The 19,645-nt window shown below is 44.3% G+C and overlaps 1 long non-coding RNA gene across 1 annotated transcript; it reads left to right on the top strand.

Annotated features, from left to right (window-relative positions):
- Positions 1-3,537: 3,537 nt before the first annotated feature.
- LOC125915343 (uncharacterized) lies at positions 3,538-17,633 on the top strand. Its single transcript, XR_007455644.1, has 3 exons — positions 3,538-3,890; positions 16,267-16,398; positions 17,360-17,633. It is a non-coding gene; the product is annotated as an uncharacterized LOC125915343 (long non-coding RNA).
- The last annotated feature ends 2,012 nt before the right edge of the window (positions 17,634-19,645 follow it).

Below are 19,645 nucleotides of genomic sequence, written 5' to 3' on the forward strand. Positions count from 1 at the left end.
AACCGCTTGCTTATATCCAAATCAATCTTTGGGAACACACGAGGCTTCTCTGAAGGTAAAAAATAAAACCTCCACGGCCTCGGTTTTCTAATTTCTTTGCAGTATTTATCTCTGTTTTCTGGGCCGAACTTTTTCTTTTCTTTTTTTTTCTTTTTTTTTAAAGGGAGGTTTAAAATTTTATGTCAATAAATATTTAAGCATCCAGAAGATTAAATTCCACGTCTGCCTCGGCTGCCAATACGCAGAAATGGGAGTCGGTTGTCTCTACTTGTTTTGAAACTCCAGCCCAAGACAAAGTAAAATATATTCCCAAATATCTACAAATGCGCACATGAAATATAGGTGTATTTTAAAGAATAACCTAACAGAAAGTACTTTAAATTTCACAGCCTTTGCTAATGCAGGCAGCTAATCCTATTTACATTCATATTAGCCTTGGTATCTTTTTCCCTAAGATTTACCTATTTGTATGCTTGCATGAGTTAAACTGCCTTTTGCATGATATCAGGACTTTTGTAATTTAAATCTATAAAAGGCAATTTCTTTTAAATATACTTCCTAACAGTGGGTGAAAGCAGCACTAAAGTTATTTGAGGGTTGTACACCTCAGTAAACATGTGCACTGAACTCCAGGCAGTGTGCAGACTGTGGGAATTAATCTTCTACTGTAGGAGTGGAACAGAAAATAAAATCAAGGCTGAGAAAGCCCTAGCCTTTGAAAAGGGCCAGTTTGCATTGTTATCGAAGGAAATGGCGTGTTTTAGAATGGGGGTTTAGACAAGGAAAACTTTCTTCCCCTCCCGACATCATCGCTGTGACTCTTTACCTCCAAAATGACTTCAGCCACACGGTGAGCACGTTTTGCAATTTAATGTTGGTGCGGGCTGATAAACAGAACGTGGGGGGCCATTTGGCGGCTGGGGACACTTTTAAGATGTCATAGCTGTGACCCTCCGCGGAGCACAGGCAGCAGTGCAAGTGGGTATAGATGGGGGGGCCTGGGGGTGAGGTGCCAAAGAACAAATTGTATCCAGTGGGAGTTACATTCCCTCCCCCGCCCCCACCGTTCCTGGGGAACGTTCGCCTTCACCCCCTTCAGTTGACACGGGGGGGGGGGGGCAAATAGGTTAATATATAATCTTGCCCCCAAAGAAGCAGTGTCTTCCTGACACGTTGGACATACACATCAACTACCTCTCTCTCAGCAGGGCTGGGATTTTCCTAGCCAAAAGTGCGTGAAATCAGAGGGAAGGGTCTCCCAGACGTACGCCCTCACTCCTGGCTACATTGAGCATGCGGTCCCAGGAGAACGACCCCCCCGGGGTTCACTCCCTGTGACTCAGGCACCCGTCCCAGAGCTTACCAGGTCACCAGCTTGGGCTTGAAGGAACCAATTTCCAACTCCGGTCTCACACCGAAAGCAACCCCACAAGGAAGCCGGAAAAATACAGTGTTTTCAACTTTGCATCGGGAGCCGTGGGGTTGGCCCGACGTGGGGCCTCAGGCCCGCACAGAACCAGACCCCAGCTTGGGAGGCACTTGGGGAAGGGAATGTCCCTCCAACTAACCTCTTAAGGTTTGCCCAACCGCCTTTCTGTGACTGTAATGGCTACACAACCGAAGCGTCTGGACGGAAAGGGGGCACTGTGCTCACTACCCGGTTAATTACACAAAGCCTCAGCCGCCGGCCCCTGGCTACCGAAGGCCACATGCACGCATGCGCGCACACATACCCCCAGACCCGCCACCCTGAAAGGAGCCATTATAAATGTTTCATGTGGAACTTTCACAACCTATCAGACTCACCAGAGTTTTCAAATTAACTCCCTTTCTGCCCAAGGGGATCGCTCTGAAAGAGATTTCTCCAGCCTGGAACCTCTGCGAGAAAATTCTGAATTTGAAACAGAATGCAAATAATGCATTTTGACTCCCTAATCAACAAATGGGATCAACTTGAATTGATTAAGAACCTTTGAAATTAGCTGTCTCTAATTCCCTCCATGGCCTGCTCTGCTGGTACCCTGAAGACTGGCGGGGGGGGGGGGGGGGAGTATGCACGCGCGCACGCGCGTGTGTGCACGCACACCGTTGTGTCCCTCTGTGTGGTTGGAGTGAGGGTTGAGAAGTTTAGTCTCATTTTCTTTCCCAGCTCGTATGATGGTCTTAAAAAAAAAACAACAACAACACCAAAAAACACCCTTTTTAAAATTTTATTTTAATGGTGACACAACTCTCAGAAAGAAAGCATTCACCTGGTGCAATTATGTGGGTTTTCGTGAAGCGCATTTCCAAGAGTTACTAGGCTGCATGAAACCCTGCACAACTTTAGTGGGGGGGGGGGGGAAACAAACCATAAAATCTGAAATGAATGTATAAATAATATGCAACTGTCTAGACAGTATAGGGCACTTGCAAAGAGAGCAGGTCGGGAAAAAATTGTCCATCAGTCAGACAACCATATCTGATTCTGATGGTAAATAATGGCACAGATATTCAGCATTCTCTGTATGCGAAAGGCTTCGCTGGGCATTCATTCTTCCCAAGCCAGTGGTCTTCTACTTATCTAGTGCTTTATGCAGCCTTTGGAAAATGCACTTGCATTTTAAACATTAAAATTAATGCCCAAAGAATAGCGGTGAAGCACGGGGGTGCCACTGACCTGTGTGATTGGCCTTTGGTAAAGCAAAAATAGCCCTTCTCGATCAACAATATGTGCTTTCCAAACCCACCGAATCTTAAACAGATGTAGTTATGGAAACTTCAGGAGAGCAAAAGACACACACACACACACACACACACACGCGCGCGCGCGCGCGCGCGCGCACCCTTCACGGAACATTTTTGTTCTCCAGTTACAACGTGCAGTGACAGGTTCAGGTACTTAAATCTTGTACTGTTGGTGTTTTTAAATTGTGATGATCCGTACACATGGAAAAAAAAAGGGGGGGGGAGGGGCTTGAAAATGAAATCAGACGTGTTAAATAATTATTCCAGCATTTTAGCACGAACGGTGATTGCCCTGCTCTGCGTCAGCCGAGAAGACCCTTGCCCGCAACGTGCGCCACACGGAAATTGCTCTCCTCCCAAGCTAGGAGCACGGACAAGGTTCCTCAGCTCGTGCCTGAGGTTGGGGACAGCCACCAGCTGGCTCCCCGGCCTCACAGTCCCACCTGCTCTCTGAGAGCGAACCCCAAACCCCGCTACCGTGAACCGGGCCGCATGCCTACCTGAGGAAAGATCCTTCCTCACGCTGGAGGGGGGGGGGGGGGGGGGGGGAAGTTCAAGGGCAGCCAGGTGGCTGTCCTGCTCAGGGCGGAGCAACCACGCTCCCCAAACGGGTCGGCCCCTTAGGCAAGGCGCTGATAATGATCAAATGATAAGAGTAACAGTCTCCACGTATCGAGAGCTTACTGCACGTAAGCTGAATTGGGAGGCACCGTCTCGTCGTCGAACCCTCCCAGAAATCCATCGCGGTTGTGATGATTTATTATCGTCGTTTGACGTCTGAGAAACTCGAAGCGCCGAAAGGTCAAGTGACTTGCCTGCAGCCCAACAGCCAGCCTGGCGGCCGGGCGCAAGGTGGATGCCAGGCTGAGCTCGGGCTCTGACCTCTCCTGGGTGCCCGGATCTGTAGGGCAGACTTCCCCCAGGAGGGGCGGCGGGCACAGCACTGGGCCCACCCACACGAGAGCGCTTTGCTTCTTGCAAAACAGCAAGTTGCGCACGTCAACCGTTGGCATCAGGACAGCAATCAAAATCAAGACCTTTTGGAGCCCGTCTTCTTGTACCCAGAGGGAAACTGAGGCCTGGACCCAGGCTTAATTCCCGTCTGGCTTCTGAGCCATTGCCATGAGTCAGAAGCCAAAAGTTTCTTTTCGTTCCTTCTTGTGGTAGGTAGCGGTGTCCCATCTAAAACGGCTGTTGGTCGACTGTTTGGTGTTTGCTATTTAATATCTCACAGGCTAATGTCTTCGTGACTTTTTACTTATTTTTATTATTATTATTATTTTTAATGTTTAATTAGTTTTGAGAGACAGAGAGTGCGTGGGGGAGGGGCAGAGAGAGAGGGAGACGCAGAATCTGAAGCGGGTTCCAGCCCTGAGCTGTCAGCACAGAGCCTGACCCCGGGCTCCAACTCAGGAACCGCCAGATCATGACCCGAGCTGAAGTCCAACGCTTAACCAACTGAGCCACCCAGGCGTCCCTCCTCGTGACTTTTTCAATCACGTAAATAGGGAAGCACAAGTGAGAAATACAGTGACTCCGGGTGGTTCCTCCCTTGAGTTGCCGCTGTTTGTATTAAACACAACCCCATACGTGGAAGGGTTCTGGAAGGTTCAAAAGGCCTTCTAGAGCTGAAAGATGATTCTGAGAAAGCATGTATTAGGCTGGGTGTTCAGCGCTGAACAATGAAACCTATTTCCTTCCGAAACTGCCAGCGGACATTCTGGAACACCGATGTCGGTAATCTACCTTTTGGTTTTAAATCGGTCAGAAGTGCCCTCGCTCGGGCCCTCTCGCCGGGAGCAGTGACGGGTTGGTCCCCTTTCTCCCAGGGCTCCCTCTGCCGCCTCTCCCTCCCGACAGGCAGGAGGGGTCCCGCCAGGTGGCCTCCAGGACCGGGGCCATTGCACCCACCTTCCCTTCCTTCTGGGCTGCCCGCGTTGTTCCCTTTTAATGCCGTTGATTCATTTCCCTCTTGTTTTGAACAGGCGAACAGGACACATTTGCTGCCACCAGCAGGTGTCAGTAGTTCATACGGCTCAATTTGTCTGCCCCAAACCCACGGTAGGGCTGATCTCGCAAGGCTCGCGTCTCGAGTTTCCATTTCAAAGTATTATGCTGCGATCTTGGCATTAAAGATTCATAGGTTGAATTAAAGATTCATTTTGGCGGGGGGGGGGGGGGGGGGTTGCATTATTATCAGGCAAATCACGTTCCTTTCATTTTAAACATACCGGCTATTACGATTTCATCTTTTTTTTTTTTTTGCTAAAAGCTCAATTACATCAATATCACTCGAGACCCTCCAAAAACTATGCTAAAAGCCAGGCTTCTCAGCGGCCAAACGCCTATTGCCCTTTAAGGATTAACTTTGCTAAGAAGGAATCCCATCCCTCCAATGCAGAGTTATCTCCCTAATAAAAAAAACCGGAGCGAGTTACGCCTCCGCTTGAGACCTCAGCTGATGAAGCTTGAACTTCTTCCTCGGTCTTACAAAGCCTTCCCCAGACCAGGCCCGGCCTGCTGTGCCTCCTGTTCCCCTCCACACCATGCCCGGGGCCTTGCCAGAGCGGGCCCTGCTGCTACAAAGGAACCTTCTTCTTCCTGCTGCTTTCGTTCAAGACCTAGGCTCAGTGACACCCCGATGGCCCTCGTCTTGGGCCTGTCTCTGTATCTCGATGAGCCGGTTTACCTGGGCGTATCATACAATATCTCTATGCACCTCCCTCCCCCAAAGATAGGGGTTGAGGATTATTTCTATTTGTAACCCCAGGGATCAGCCCTAATACAGGGCTTCTAATACAGGGTGTGATCGCATGAAGTGCTCAAGAAATAATCCCAATGGTCCCAGCCTCTGGTTGGTACCAGAGCTCCTGAAGTTCATGTTTGTTGGTCTGATCTAATGCGATTTAAAAGAAAAAAAATTTAGGTTTCTTTGTTCTGAAAAAAGAGAGCGAGAGAGCGGGGGAGGGGCAGGGAGGGAGGGAGAGTGAATCCCAAGCAGGTTCCGCACCGTCCTCGCGGAGCCCGATGCGGGGTTCAAACTCACGAACCGTGGGATTCTGTGAGATTACGACCTGAGCTGAAATCAAGAGCTGGACGCTTAACCGACCGAGCCACCCAGGCGCCCCTGATCTAATTTTAAGAGTTTAGATGGGAGACAGTGATCCCATTTACATTTGACCAAGAAAGTGCCTGCCTTACAAAGCGTCTGGCCCAACACCTTGTCTTGCAGGGGGGCCTGACAGGCCAGGTGTGGAAGCCCAATCATGGGGGCCACAGATGCCAGTCATATTTTCGAAACTGAATGATGCCAGCAGTAAAAATGCTTTGATCTCCATCTGTCGGATTCTTGTAGCTACTTCTTGGTCAATACTGAGCTTAGAGAGGAAGGGTCTCAATGAGCCACTGCTGAAAGCCCGACGGGTCATCTGTATTCTTTTAGCTCAGAATTGGTTGATGGGCCCCTGGACCACAGCAGGACCCCATGGAAAACTTTCTTTCTTCAGCGGACGTTTCTGACTTAAGGAGTCTGCTCCATTCGCTCTCATCTGGGGTCTCCATTTCCTGTTCCGGAAGGGAACCCTGAGTCCCGCATCAGCACTGGAGGCGTGAGATTTACACCAAAACGCGAATGATAACCACCACAGCAACAACCCACACCGGAATGAAAGATCATCTTGGCGGACCACCAGCTACGCTCTATCCCACTGTTCATCCTACTCACTTTGAAATAGCAAAGTTTCACTGAACGGAAATAGATACCCAAGGATCACTCACAGAGAGCTGAATCTAAATTTTTTCTTAAAAAAACAAAAACAAAAACAAATTGAAACAAAAACAAATCGTCAAAATACTTTTTTAGAAAAAAAAAATTTTTAATGTTCATTTAATTTTGAGGGAGACAGAGCACGAGCCGGGGAGGGGCAGAGAGAGAGGGAGACACAGAATCCGAAGCAGGTTCCGGGCTCTGAGCTGTCAGCACGGAGCCCGACGCGGGGCTCAAACTCACAGACCACGAGATCGTGACCTGAGCCGAAGTTGGACGCTTAACCGACTGAGCCGCCCAGACGCCCCTCGAAATACTTTCTGAATCGAACTGATGTTTCATTCTGTTCCAGCGTTGGGTACACATCAGGTGATACTGTTTTCCAAGCACAGAAAAATATTCAGCAAATTTCCCTATGTTCATTGCTTCCCTTTCTACCCTTTAATTCCCTTGAATTAAATCACATTCCCTCTTGGTCACCACCTTTCACAGTTCTGTTTCATCTTTGACAATATATATGCATGAATGACCACAAAAGGTAGCCCAAAGATTTTTATCTAAGTTGGTATAATATTTCATGTTTTCTCAAAGACGAAATTTTGAAATTCGTGGCCGGGGCACCTATGATGACAGAATATCCTCTTCTTAAGGAGCTTGAAAGAATTTGTGAAGGATGATCTTTTAATAGATTTCAAGTCGATGAAACGTGTCGTTTTGCCATCCACGGAGTTAGCCTGTGGGGCTTCTAGTTCTGACTTGCACACTGTTCCATCCTGATAGGGGAGCACTGGTTCAACAAGAGGGTTGGGAAACCATATGCCCGTTCAGCAACTTGTTCATTTGCTCATTCATTCATTCAACAAATATTCAGTGAGTCCTTCCACGATAGGCCCAGAGCGGATCCCAGGGAATTAGTAGTAAATAAATCATAGCCCTCTGTGGGGTTCACAGAGATTAGTAGAGGAAAGAAACAGCCGTGGATAAATCGCCCCAGGACGAGGGCCACAGAGAGCCAGCAAGGAACTCGAAGCTCCTTACTCTTTTGGTTCATGGTAGTGACCATTTATTTATCCGGGGATGAAACACCTATTGCCTGAGGATTCGAGTGCCGGGACATAAGTTTCTTGAACTCTCTATAGCTGTACTCTGTCAAGCAGGGAGTACTTCTAAATCCACCCAGGCCCTCTCACCAGCACGAGCTACGCTCACGAGCTACGCTCGAAAGTTAAACTTTTTATCTTCTATGAATGGTCTCGCGTGGGTCTAACACACACAGCTGACATTTTTAAAAAGCAGTAATGTGAAATCTAATAGGTAAAAATTCTAGCCATAAAAAGATGTAAAACATATTGAAATAATAGCTTAATTTTTCTTTCAGCGAGACAAACTAAATTTAAAACAAAATCGGTCATGTTCGGCTCCCAAAACTTATAGCAGAAACATGAATGTAAAATTATAGGTTATTTTTTTTTAAAGTACTAAGAACAAGTTCCTCCCTCACTTTTCAAAGATGAAAGAAGGAAGACTTATTGAACTTTGGTGAAATAAAGATTTAAGCATTCATTCTGCCTGAGGGACTGTACTTAGTCATCATGCCTCAAATTCTGACAACTAGAGACACTCCTTTGAATTAAAACATTGTCATCAGAAGATTCCTATACTCTACATATTAACCTCAGAGGCAAGAAGCTTATTATAACATATTAGTATCTTGTGATAAAATATTATCGCTTAATTTGTAAAAAAAATCAGCTAACCACAACCTTGGAAAGCCTTCAGCAGAAATACAAAAGAACAGGGTTCAGGAAGAGTATATTTAACTAACGATGAATCTCCATGGCTTTTCATGTCATTTTGAGAATACTATTTCTTATTGATTTGTGAGAACTCATTATATATGTTAGTGAAAATCTGCTGGCTTTGCCCCTTCACATTCCTTCTCCTTTCTTCTGGTAAGAGAATCACTCTGCATTATGAAAAATGCATTCTGGATATGTTGTATGGTGCTGACTTACCCCTCTCCCTGCCACAAGGGTAGCATATGACCCAGGCCTGGCCAGAGACATGGATGGATAAACCACTAGAACCCAAGAACAAAAGAGAAAGTAACCCTAATCCAGCCACAGGCTACTTCAGTGATGGCCATGTGACCCCATCTGGGCCAAAATCCTTCCAAAAGCTTTTCTCCTAGAGCTTCAGAGAAGCAGCTCTCTTGCCCGGGAGACCATTAAACTGGTAGGAGGCACTGAGGTACAGGTAAGCAACATGGCTTCCTTAAGAAGAGAGCTGCAGGGCACCAGCCCTGGACTTTACTGTTACAGAAGCTAGAAAATTCCCTTGTATGCTTTAGCAGTATTTGAATTGGACCACTGTCACCTCAGGTAAAAACAGTCTTACAAGTAATCACACATTGAAGACAATTGCCATTTTGTCTGTCACATAGGTGGCAAGGGCTTTTGCCCAATGTTTGTCTTTTAATTTTAAGTTTTCTGTCCTATAGAAGTTTTTCATTTTTAAGGAGTTAATCCTTTCCCTCTTTAGTGTCTAGTTTTGCTGATATACCTCAAAACTCCTCCTCAAAAGCCTTCTCTAATCAAAGTTAACAAAATGACCTTTTTTTCTAGGACTTTCATGGTGTCGTTTTTATATGTAACCTTTAAACCGCCTTCACTTTTTTGTACTGTCGAGCGTGCATTTTGTAAATTTTGTTTACAGATGGTCGGTTGTCCCCAAATTGTTCGGTGAACAGTCCAGTCTTTTTCCAATTATTCCAAGGCTACCTTTTCTTTGTCTCAATCCATATTCGTGCTTGGTTTTGGTCTTGGCTCTCAGTTGCGTTCATCTGGACCTCCCTCATCCTGCATCTGTTCTGTACCAACTTTAATTAGTTAATTTTTATACCTGGTAGAAGAAAGTTTATTTTCATCATTCTTTTCCTGGCTATTCTTGCATATTTATATTTACGGAGCACTTTTAGAATCAGTTTTCTTTCTGGGGAGCCTGGGGGGGCTCAGTCGGTTGGGCATCCGACTCTGGCTCAGGTCATGATCTCACAATTTGTGAGTTCGAGCCCCGCGTCGGGCTCTGTGCTGACCGCTCAGAGCCTGGAGCCTGTTTCAGATTCTGGGTCTCCCTCTCTCTCTGCCCCTCCCCCGCTCATGTGTGTGCGCGCTCTCTCTCTCTCGCTCTCTCTCTCTCTCAAAAATAAATAAATTTTTAAAAAAAGAATCACTTTTCTTTTAAGTTTCATAGGGGGCAGCTGGGTGGCTCAGTCGGTTGAGTGTTCAACTCTTGATTTCAGATCAGGTCACGATCTTTTATGGTTCGTGGGATCGAGCCCCAGGCTCCGTGCTGGCACCACGGAGCCTGCTTGGGATTCTCTCTCCCTCTCTCTCTGCCCCTCGCTCTCTCTCTCTCTCTCACAAATAAATAAATAAACAAACAAATAAATAAATAAGGTTTAAAAAAACAAAACCAAAAACCTTACTGGGGTTTCCTTTGGAACCAGGTATGTGTATGAATTTGGAGAGAAGTGATATTTTCATAAGACTGAGTCCACTCATGCAAAGATTAAGTGCCCTCTTGAGTTGTTAAGGTTATTTCTATGCTCCTCAGTAGAGTTTAATAACTTTCCTTACACGGGTCCTGGGCAGTTTGTGTTTTTGTTAAATTTTTTAATTATGATTGTTTAAACCATCATATTTTCTAAAGAGTGTTTACTATTATATCGGCATAGGATCGTAGATCTAATTCCAGAATATTTTTGCAATACTCTGGAAAAAAAGAAACCATGTATCTGTCAGCAGTCACCCCCCATTCCCCTCTCCCCCCACCCCCTGGCAAATACTAATCTACTTCATGTCTATAGATTGGCCTATTGTGGTCATTTCATGTAAAGGGAATCATGTGATATGTGGCATTTGTGTCTGGCTTTCAGTTAACATAATGTTTTCAGGATTTATCCATACTGTTGCATGTGTCAGTACTTTCTTTATATGGCAATAATATTTCATTGTATGGTTATACCTTGTTGTTTGCCCACTCATCAGTTGATGGATATTCGAGTTGTTTTTGCTTTTATACATAATCCTGCTATGAACCCTCGTGTACAAGTTTTTGTGTAAACATATTTTCCCTTGTCACATGTGTATATCTTGTACCATAGGCTAGTTTTACCTGATATAAAAGTTGGTATAAATGGAATCATACTTCTGCTGTCTGACTTCTTTTGTTCAGTACGTTTCTGAGATTTGTTCACGTAGATCGTTCCCTCTTATTGTTGGGTACTATTTCCCTTTTTTAAGTTTATTTATTTATTTTAAGTAATCTCTACACCCAACATAGGGCTCAAACTCACAACCCTGAGATCAAGAGGAGAATGCTTCTCAGACTGAGCCAGCCAGGTCCCTCTGGGTAGTATTTCATTCTATGAATATATCAGTTTGTTTACCCAGTCTCCAGCGGATGGACGTTTGGGTTGTTCTCATTTGGGGCTCTTATAAATAAAGCTGCTCTGAACACACCTCTATACATCTTTTTATGAACCAAAGTTTTCATGAACTTTAAGTATAGAGCTAGGACTTGAATTACTCAACCCAGAACAGGTGTATGGTTAGCTCTACAAGAAAATTCCAGAGTTTTCCAAGTGGTTGTACCGTACTAAATTCTCACCAGTGATGTATTCAAATTCTGGTCACTCCACATTCTCATTAACATTTGGTATTACCAGTCTTTTAAGATTTTGGTTACTCTGTTGGGGATGTAGTGGTATCTCACTATGGTTTTAATTACTATTTTTCTGATGACTGATGATGTAGAATGTTTTTTCATATGCTTATTGGCCATTTGTACCTTTTCTATTGTGATTTGTCTGTTCAAGTCTTTTGCACATTTTAAAAGTTGCATTGTCTTGTTAGTAAGGAATTGTAAAAGTCCTTTATATAGTCTAGGTATAAGTTCTATGCCACATATATTTTTTGTAAATGTTTTCTTCCAGCCTGTACTTTGTTTATTCATGTCCTTGATGGTGGGATTTGATGAGTAAAAATTTTTAACTTTTGATGAAATATTACGTATTGTTGCTTTGAATTTTATGGTTATTCCTTGCAGTATCTTTTCCAAGAAGTCTTTACCCCAAGGTCATGAAAATTTTCTCCTATATTCTCTCCTAGAAACTTGATAGTTTTGGCTTTTATAATTAGGTCTGTGATTCATCTCGAATTAATTTTTGTATATGGTGTGAGATAAGGGTCAAAGCTCATTTGTCCCCACGAGATATCCAGCTCTTCCAATGGCAATTGTTAAATGTTTTCCTTTATTGATTATTTTGGTGCTGTTGTCAAAAACCAGTTGACTGTGTCACTGTGGGTTTATTTCTGGAATCTCTATTGTGTTTAATTAATCAGCCTATTCTTACACTAAATCCCACACTACATTTGTTACTGTACCTCTTCGTAAGTCTTAGAAGTAAGCTGTATGAGTTTTCCAAACTTGTTCTTATTTTTGAGGTTGTTGTAACCATTTCCATTTCCACTTGAGTTTTATAATCTGTTTGCCAATCTAGACCAAAAGACTGTTGGGATTTTTATCGTGGTTCATTTAATTTAGAGATCAGTCTGGGGAGAAGTGACATCTTAACAATATCGAGTGCTCAGATCCATAGACATTACATCTCTCCATTTATTTAAGTTCAGTTTTCTCCGCAATATTTTATAGTTTTCAGTACGGTGGTCTTACACATTTTTATTAAATGTATTTTTAAGCGTATATTTTTTATGATATTGTAAAAATTTTTACTTTATTTTCCAAATTTTTGCTACTAGTATCTGACAATACAATTAAGTTTTATACATTTACCCTGTATCCTAGCACCTTGCTAAATGTGTTTATTTTGGCCCTTGGTTTTGTAGCTACTTTAGGATTTGCTGTGTGCATAATCAGGATGTCTGTGAATAAGAACAGATTTACTATTTACTTACTCCTTTTTGATCTATATATTTTTTATTTCTGTTTCCTGCCTTAATTGTACCGGCCAAAATCTCCAACACACTGTTGTGCAGATGTGGAATAGTGCATTTTTATCTTGTACCCAGTCCTCAGAGGAAAGTGTTTAGCCTTTCACTATTAAAGTGATAGGATTCTCAAGGATGCCTTTATCAGATCGAGAAAGCCTTCCTTTATTCCTAGTTTCTAAGAGTGTTTTTGTCTTTTTCAAAATCATAAAATGCTCCCGGAAAAGCACAAGTCTTACGTCACAAGGGAAGAGATGTCCCTGTTCTTGACCAGGCTGAAGCAGGAAAGGAGGTTAGTCGTAAATGGGAGGAGAGATTTTTTGCTCTTTCTAAGGCCAGGAAAGGTTGAGTCTGGAGTAAGAGGAAAGAGCATGCTCAGAGATTACAGGGATGGGGACAAACTGGCTTAGCCAAGCTGAGGTAGGCTAATGGCCAAGATGAGGCCCGAAGCGAGGTCAAGTCAGGGCTGTGGGTTCGAGAGACACCTGTGGTGAGCACCTGGGTGGGTCAGTCAGTTGAGTGTCCGTCTCTTAATTTCAGCTCGGGTCATGATCCCCGGGTCGTGGGATCGAGCCCCCCATTGGGCTCTGTCCTGAGTGTGTGGAACCTGCTTTGGACGCCCTCTCTATCTTCCTGGGCTCCTCAGGCCCCAGTCTAAAATAAACTTTTTAAAAAAGGGTTTTTTTAAAGAGACACCTGTAGTATTAATAGGGTGAACATTCATCCTTGTTTGCCTGGGAATGTCCTGCTTTTAAAACTGAAAATTCATGGGAAATCCCTGAGTCCTGGCCAAACTGGGGATGCTTGGTCGACCTAGGTATTAGTCGTATGTTACCCTTTGTGTCAAGCCCCCAAGACTTCAGTAAAGACCAGACTGGAAGTCCCAGCTCTGTCTTAGCTGTGCTTTGGAGAATAGGGTGGGGGCATACGTCCATGAGTGAGGAGAACTTCTCTGGTGAGAGGCAGCCAGCCGAGACTCTGCGTATTAACCAGGACCCGTTAGTGGAACATGGAAACGGTCTTTGGGGATCCCAGTAGAAAGATCGGGAAGGCGACAGGGACAGCATGGAGCCTGGACTTCCCGCGGGCACTTAGAGCATTATGTGTTTGATCACTAAAGAGAAGTCCTGACCTTGAACAGGTGAACTTGGGGACATCCGTGTTACATATAGTTCGAGATATCTTCCTGTCTTGTGTGGAAAAACACATGCCAACCTCAGAGTTGATTGGCCATTCCTTTCTTTGTTGCCAAATATACAAGGGACACTTTTCATTCCCCACATCAGGTGTCCCGATGTAGAATTGCCTATGTGTCACCATCTTCTCCATGGGAAGAGTGAGACAATTGTCTTTTTTTTTTTAATGTTTATTTATTTTTTAGGGAGAGAGAGAGACAAACAGACAGAGCATGAGTGGGGGAGGGGCAGAGAGAGAGGGAGACACAGAATCCGAAGCAGGCTCCAGGCTCAGAGCTTGTCGGCACAGAGCCTGATGCGGGGCTCGAACCCACGAACCGTGAGATCATGACCTGAGCCGCAGTCGGACGCTCAACCGGCTGAGCCACCCAGGCGACCCCTGTTAGACAGTTGTCTTAAACCCTGGCTGTACTGCTTTCTGGTTTTAGAACCTTAGAAAAATCTCTGGAGTCTTGGCAGCATCACTTTCCCTATGTCCTCCAGTCTTTTAGAATTAGGAGAATTAAATGAGTCAAGTTATAAGAGCAGAGCCACGTTATGAAATCTGTGGGCCCTTGGCACTCCGCCTTCATGGGCCCCCTCCTCCATAAAAATTGCCAAAAAGACAACTACAACCCAGACGGGATTCATTATTATGTTCATTATCATCATATTATTTGTTTCATCTTATTTTATGAATTGATTCATATGTTAGCAGATTATATTATTATCACACTTATTATTGTCCTCTGGCTTGAAAAGAAATGAAACTCACACATTCCTGCGTGCTCCGCAGCTCATGAGGCAGCCCTGTCGCCCAGGGCGGACGCAGGATGAGCCCGTAGTCCGCGCTCCCGGACTTTTCCGCTCTTTCTCTCCCATCGCACGTCGATAAAGAAGATCTTTCAAAACCTTCGAGCGGCAAATTGCAATCCGAGAAATGAAGCAAAGAGAAAATGCTCCCCGAGCCTGTGGATATCTGTAACAGCAGGTTTCACTTATAGTGAATATCACTTTACTGCTTTTAACAAACTTCAAAGAAAATGTTGTAAGGCCATTCATTCTCCATGTCTGTTTTACATCAGTCACAATTAGATCCTAGCTCCACTTCTCTCCCCTTGTTATACCTCATAAATTGTGTAACTAGAATGTATGTGTAGTATATGGATTACATTAGGAATTGTCAGAAGCAGCCCTGATAATAAGCATCTGTACTCGCCCCCGCTTCTGGTGGATCGGAATGGCTCTGGAGGGACGGGAACACACAGCACCCGCGACGAGGGGGGGGGGGGGGGGGGGGTGGAAATCCCAAGCTCAGGGAAAGGGACCCTCCGTTCTTAAGAGTCCCCCTGGAGAACCCTGGAGCTGCCACCGTGGTGTTGAAACCACAGCGCCACACTTCTATGAAAACCGTGTTCGTTTACCGGTTGCATGGCCGAGCAAACATGAGAATAAAAGGCAGATGTCCAATGCACTTGAAATCTTGCTTGCGGCTCATGGGAGGAAGTGTGGGTGTCCGGGGCAGGGCGGTTGAGCCCCCCCCCCCCCCCCCCCCCCCCCGCCCCAGGACTTTCCGTAAGCGATGAAACCTCCCCGGGGATTCCCACCTTGGTTCTTCTCTGCCCCTTTTACTCCAGGCAAAGACCCTTCTCTTCGCCTTGTAAAGAACCAAGAGATGACTCATCAGTTGTTTCTGTTTGAAAGAGGCAGTAAAAAAAAAAAAAAAAAAGAAAGAAAGAAAGAAAGAAAGAAAAAGAAAGGAAAAAAAGGTATATGGCCAAATAATACAGAGTCCTTGTTCGAAATGAAAGAGCTTTAATATATTTATATTTATCACTCTGGTTGCATTTATAAGATCATTGAAATTCAAGACTGTCTCGTTTTGCTAGCAACGGGAGAGAGAGAACTGCTTCCCACATGTGGCTTTTCCTGATAACCCAAGCTTTGTATCCTTTGAAGCTCCAACACTTGTTAAAGTAGAATCTTTTTTCTTTTCTTTTCTTTCTTTTTTTTTTTTTTTTTTTTTTTTGGATAAAAATTTCCTAAATGTCACACGTGTTTTGCAGCCTTTTGGAGCAGACTTTCCTGAAACATAATTGAGTCTTTGTTGAGGGTCAGCCCGTGTTCTGCTAACTCGTGGAGAGGGTCAGTGCTGCGGGCACTCTGGCATTACACGGGCTGGGCTCACGGGACACTCTGCTGCTGTCACCAGATGAAACCTGGGGTGGTTGCAAATCCCTGAGCACAGCCCCGTCCCCATCTGCAGCGATGGGACAGAGTCTGTGGGCTCTGAGGGATGCTGGGAGCATTAGGGGACCTGCTGCGTACTTAAAGTGTTCCCTATGATGCTTGGGAGATAGTAAGCATTTTTTTAAGGGTAGTCAAGAAAAAGCATGGATAATAACATAAAGAAAATGAATAAGCAAAATAAAAATGTCATGAAAACTATAATACACCGGAAAAGCGTCTCTACGATACAGGCATGACGTCAAAGGCTTTTTGTGAACACAATTCATTCCACTGATCCTAGGCGGTCCCAGGGTTCCTTAGCCTCTGTTCAGGATTTCCCTAACTTTTCTTTGTACAGTCTGACCATTCTCCCTGCTCCCTGGGCTCAGTGCTGACTTCAGGTGATGTCTCCTCTAGCGTCTTGCTTCTAACATCCGGCGAGAACGGCAGCCACATCAGGTTGGACAGAAGAATTTTTGAGCCAGAGCAGGTGAGTTCTGAGGCACGGTTTTCAGTAGTTTTTTCTCAGGTAGAGGTGGAAACGTGTGACCTTTCATGCATTGTATTAGTCAGGATGGGCTAGGTTTTGCTACAGGAACAGACGACTTTAAATTTCTTTTTTTAACGTTTATTTATTTTTGAGACAGAGAGAGACAGAGCGTGAACAGGGGAGGGGCAGACAGAGAGGGAGGCACCGAATCTGAAATAGGCTCCAGGCTCCGAGCTGTCAGCACAGAGCCCGACGCGGGGCTCGAACTCACGGACCGCGAGATCATGACCTGAGCCGAAGTCGGCCGCTTAACCAACCGAGCCACCCAGGCGCCCCAGGAACAGACAACTTTAGAGCCTCCAAGGGCCTGACACAACAAAAGTTTGTTTCTTATTCATTTGATGCGTTCAGCTATTTTCCCCTTTATAACACATGACACGATTAAGACCGAAACTACTTAAGTCACTTGTCCGCAGCCATAAAGATAGTAATAACATGGCTAAACTGATATTCAGAACAGGTCTGCCTGGCACCAAAGTCCCGTGTTCTTAACCAACATTTTCTGAATCTCAAATATACTCTAGTTCACTGAGGTTGATAAAAGAACCCTGAAATGAGGGACTTATATGATTGTTTCGTCTGTGCAATTAATCTACTAAAGAATGGTCAAATTTTCCTTTGTTCCCTTTTCTCTTCCCCATTGTCTTTCCACCAGAGGGACTGCTTTCAATTTAGCGAACACATTATGAGCATTTACTATGTGCTTAGCTGTGGAACATTCCATAAGGGATTCCAGGGCAGGGAATAACCACCATAGTTCTTGACCTCTGATAAATATTCTATAATCTTTTAAGGGAGATTACTGAATAAAAGAAAACAATGATAGAGGAGAGATAAAATATAAGACAGTTATATACATATAAGGGAGTTAACAGAATATCATTTGCATTATGTGCCACAGATAATTCGATTTGCTGTTGTCAACACTGGGGGATAAGAAGAAGGGTCTTTAAGGATTGGCAGGACTTGGATCATACACCCTAAAGAAGAGGATGGATGAAAAAGGAGGAGGTTGGCCTGATGCAAAGGGAAAATGTGTGCTGGGAGGGGGAGCTAAACTGGCTGGGGAAAATAAAGGCATCTCATGGGGGACCTTGAATATCAGGGGAAAATCTGCATCCTATCCCATAGGCAAAGGAATAAAGGCAGATACAAAGCATGTGCCATTTCTTTCTTTTTCTATAGAGAAAAATAGAGAGTTTTAAAAATAGAGAACACGAGATGCCTGGGTGGCTCAGTCAGCTGAGCATCCAACTCTTGGTTTCAGCTCAGGTCATGATCTCATGGTTCGTGGGTTCAAGCCCCGCATTGGGCTCTGCGCTGACCATGCAGAGCCTGCTTGGGATTCTCTCTCCCTCTCTGCCCCTCCACTGCTCATACTCTCTCTCTCTCTCTCTCTCAAAATAAATAAATAAACTTAAAAAATATATATAGACCATGTCAGATAATGTTTGTCCTCCCACCCTGGCTCTTCCTGATTGTAATCATTACTTCTCTCACCCAAGAAAAAGCTACTCTGTCATGATTTGGTGGGTAACAGTCCAGTTTCCATGTTGACATTTTTCTTCTATTGATGTACAAGTTATGCATTAGATTTCCATCTTTTATTATTATCCCTACCTTAACAGTAACACCTAAATTAAACTCTAGAATTAATCAATAACACCTCTTTTTGAATAATATGTGCTTTAACTCTGATCTGTTCTCCCATCATCCACGGTTTTATGACTCAGAAATTTATTTCTACCTTAGTTTTAAATATTCATAGAGGAGACTTTTTTCAAGATTTGATTTGATTTTTTTTTAATTTTTTTTTAACGTTTATTTATTTTTGAGACAGAGAGAGACAGAGCATGAACAGGGGAGGGTCGGAGAGAGAGGGAGACACAGAATCTGAAACAGACTCCAGGCTCTGAGCGGTCAGCACAGAGCCCGACTCGAACTCACGGACCGCGAGATCATGACCTGAGCTGAAGTCGGACGCTCAACCGACTGAGCCACCCAGGCGCCCCAAGATTTTATTTTATTTTAATTTTTAAGTGGCTTCATGCCCAGTGTGGAGCCCAATGCAGGGCTTGAACTCAGGATCCTGAAATAAAGACCCTGAGATCAAGACCTGAGCGGAGATCAAGAGTTGGATGTTTAACTGACTGAGCCACCCGGGCTCTGCCCCTTTAAGATTCATCATGATCTCAAGGTCATGATATCAAGCCCCATGTGGAGACCCACATGGGACTCCACATTGGGCTCTGCATTGAGCATGGAGCCTGCTTAAGATTCTCTCTTTCCCTCTCCCTCTGTCCCTCCCCTGCTCAAGCTCTCGTTCAAAAAAAAAATTAAAAAATGTTTTTCAATGTTTATTTATTTTGGAGAAGAGAGAGAGAGAGAGTGCATGAGCAGAGGAGAGGCTGAGAGAGGGGGAGACACAGAATCCGAAGCAGGGTCCAGGCTCCAAGCTGTCAGCACAGAACCTGATGTGGGGCTCGAACCCACGAACTGTGAGATCATGATCTGAGCCAAAGTCAGATGCCTAACCGACTGAGCCACCCAAGCGCCCCCAGAACGATTTATTTTTAAGTAATCTCTACACCCAACACAGGGCTTGAATTTACAATCTGGAGATCAGGAGTCACATGCTCTACTGACTGAGCCAACCAGGAGCCCCATAAAGGAGACATTTTAAACTATGTTACTGAAGGTTTATTTAGCTTTGCTAAAACATTTATCACTTTCTTAAATACTGCATTTTACTTCTTTTCCTTTTGTGCCAAAGTAAATCTTAACATACTACTTGACAAAGTATTATTTGCCAAAATAGTCTTTCAATGCCTGAAGCTGACTTTGTTTTACTTTCACTCTGGAATGATAGTGCCTCTGTCAGCATTTAAGTGCGTTTTTTTCCCGAGCATCTATCCTTGCATTTATAACACAATAGCTATGTTCTGCCCTGCTTTCGAGAAATATGCTCTTAGTAGTAGGTAATGTGTTCTTTTTCTTTCTGTTAGTTTTTGAGGCTGATATTCTGCAGTTCAGCTACCATGTTTTAAAATGGGCTTATTTCTAACTGTACAGCATGGCACCTGGTATACTTTTTAATTTGAAGATTCATGTCTTAGATAATGGAAATTCTTAACTATTATCTTTTTGCCTTTTACTCTATTTTTTTTTTTCCATTTGGAGCTCTTAA

The sequence above is a fragment of the Panthera uncia genome (assembly GCF_023721935.1).
Source record: "Panthera uncia isolate 11264 chromosome E2 unlocalized genomic scaffold, Puncia_PCG_1.0 HiC_scaffold_19, whole genome shotgun sequence".
NCBI lineage: Eukaryota > Metazoa > Chordata > Mammalia > Carnivora > Felidae > Panthera > Panthera uncia.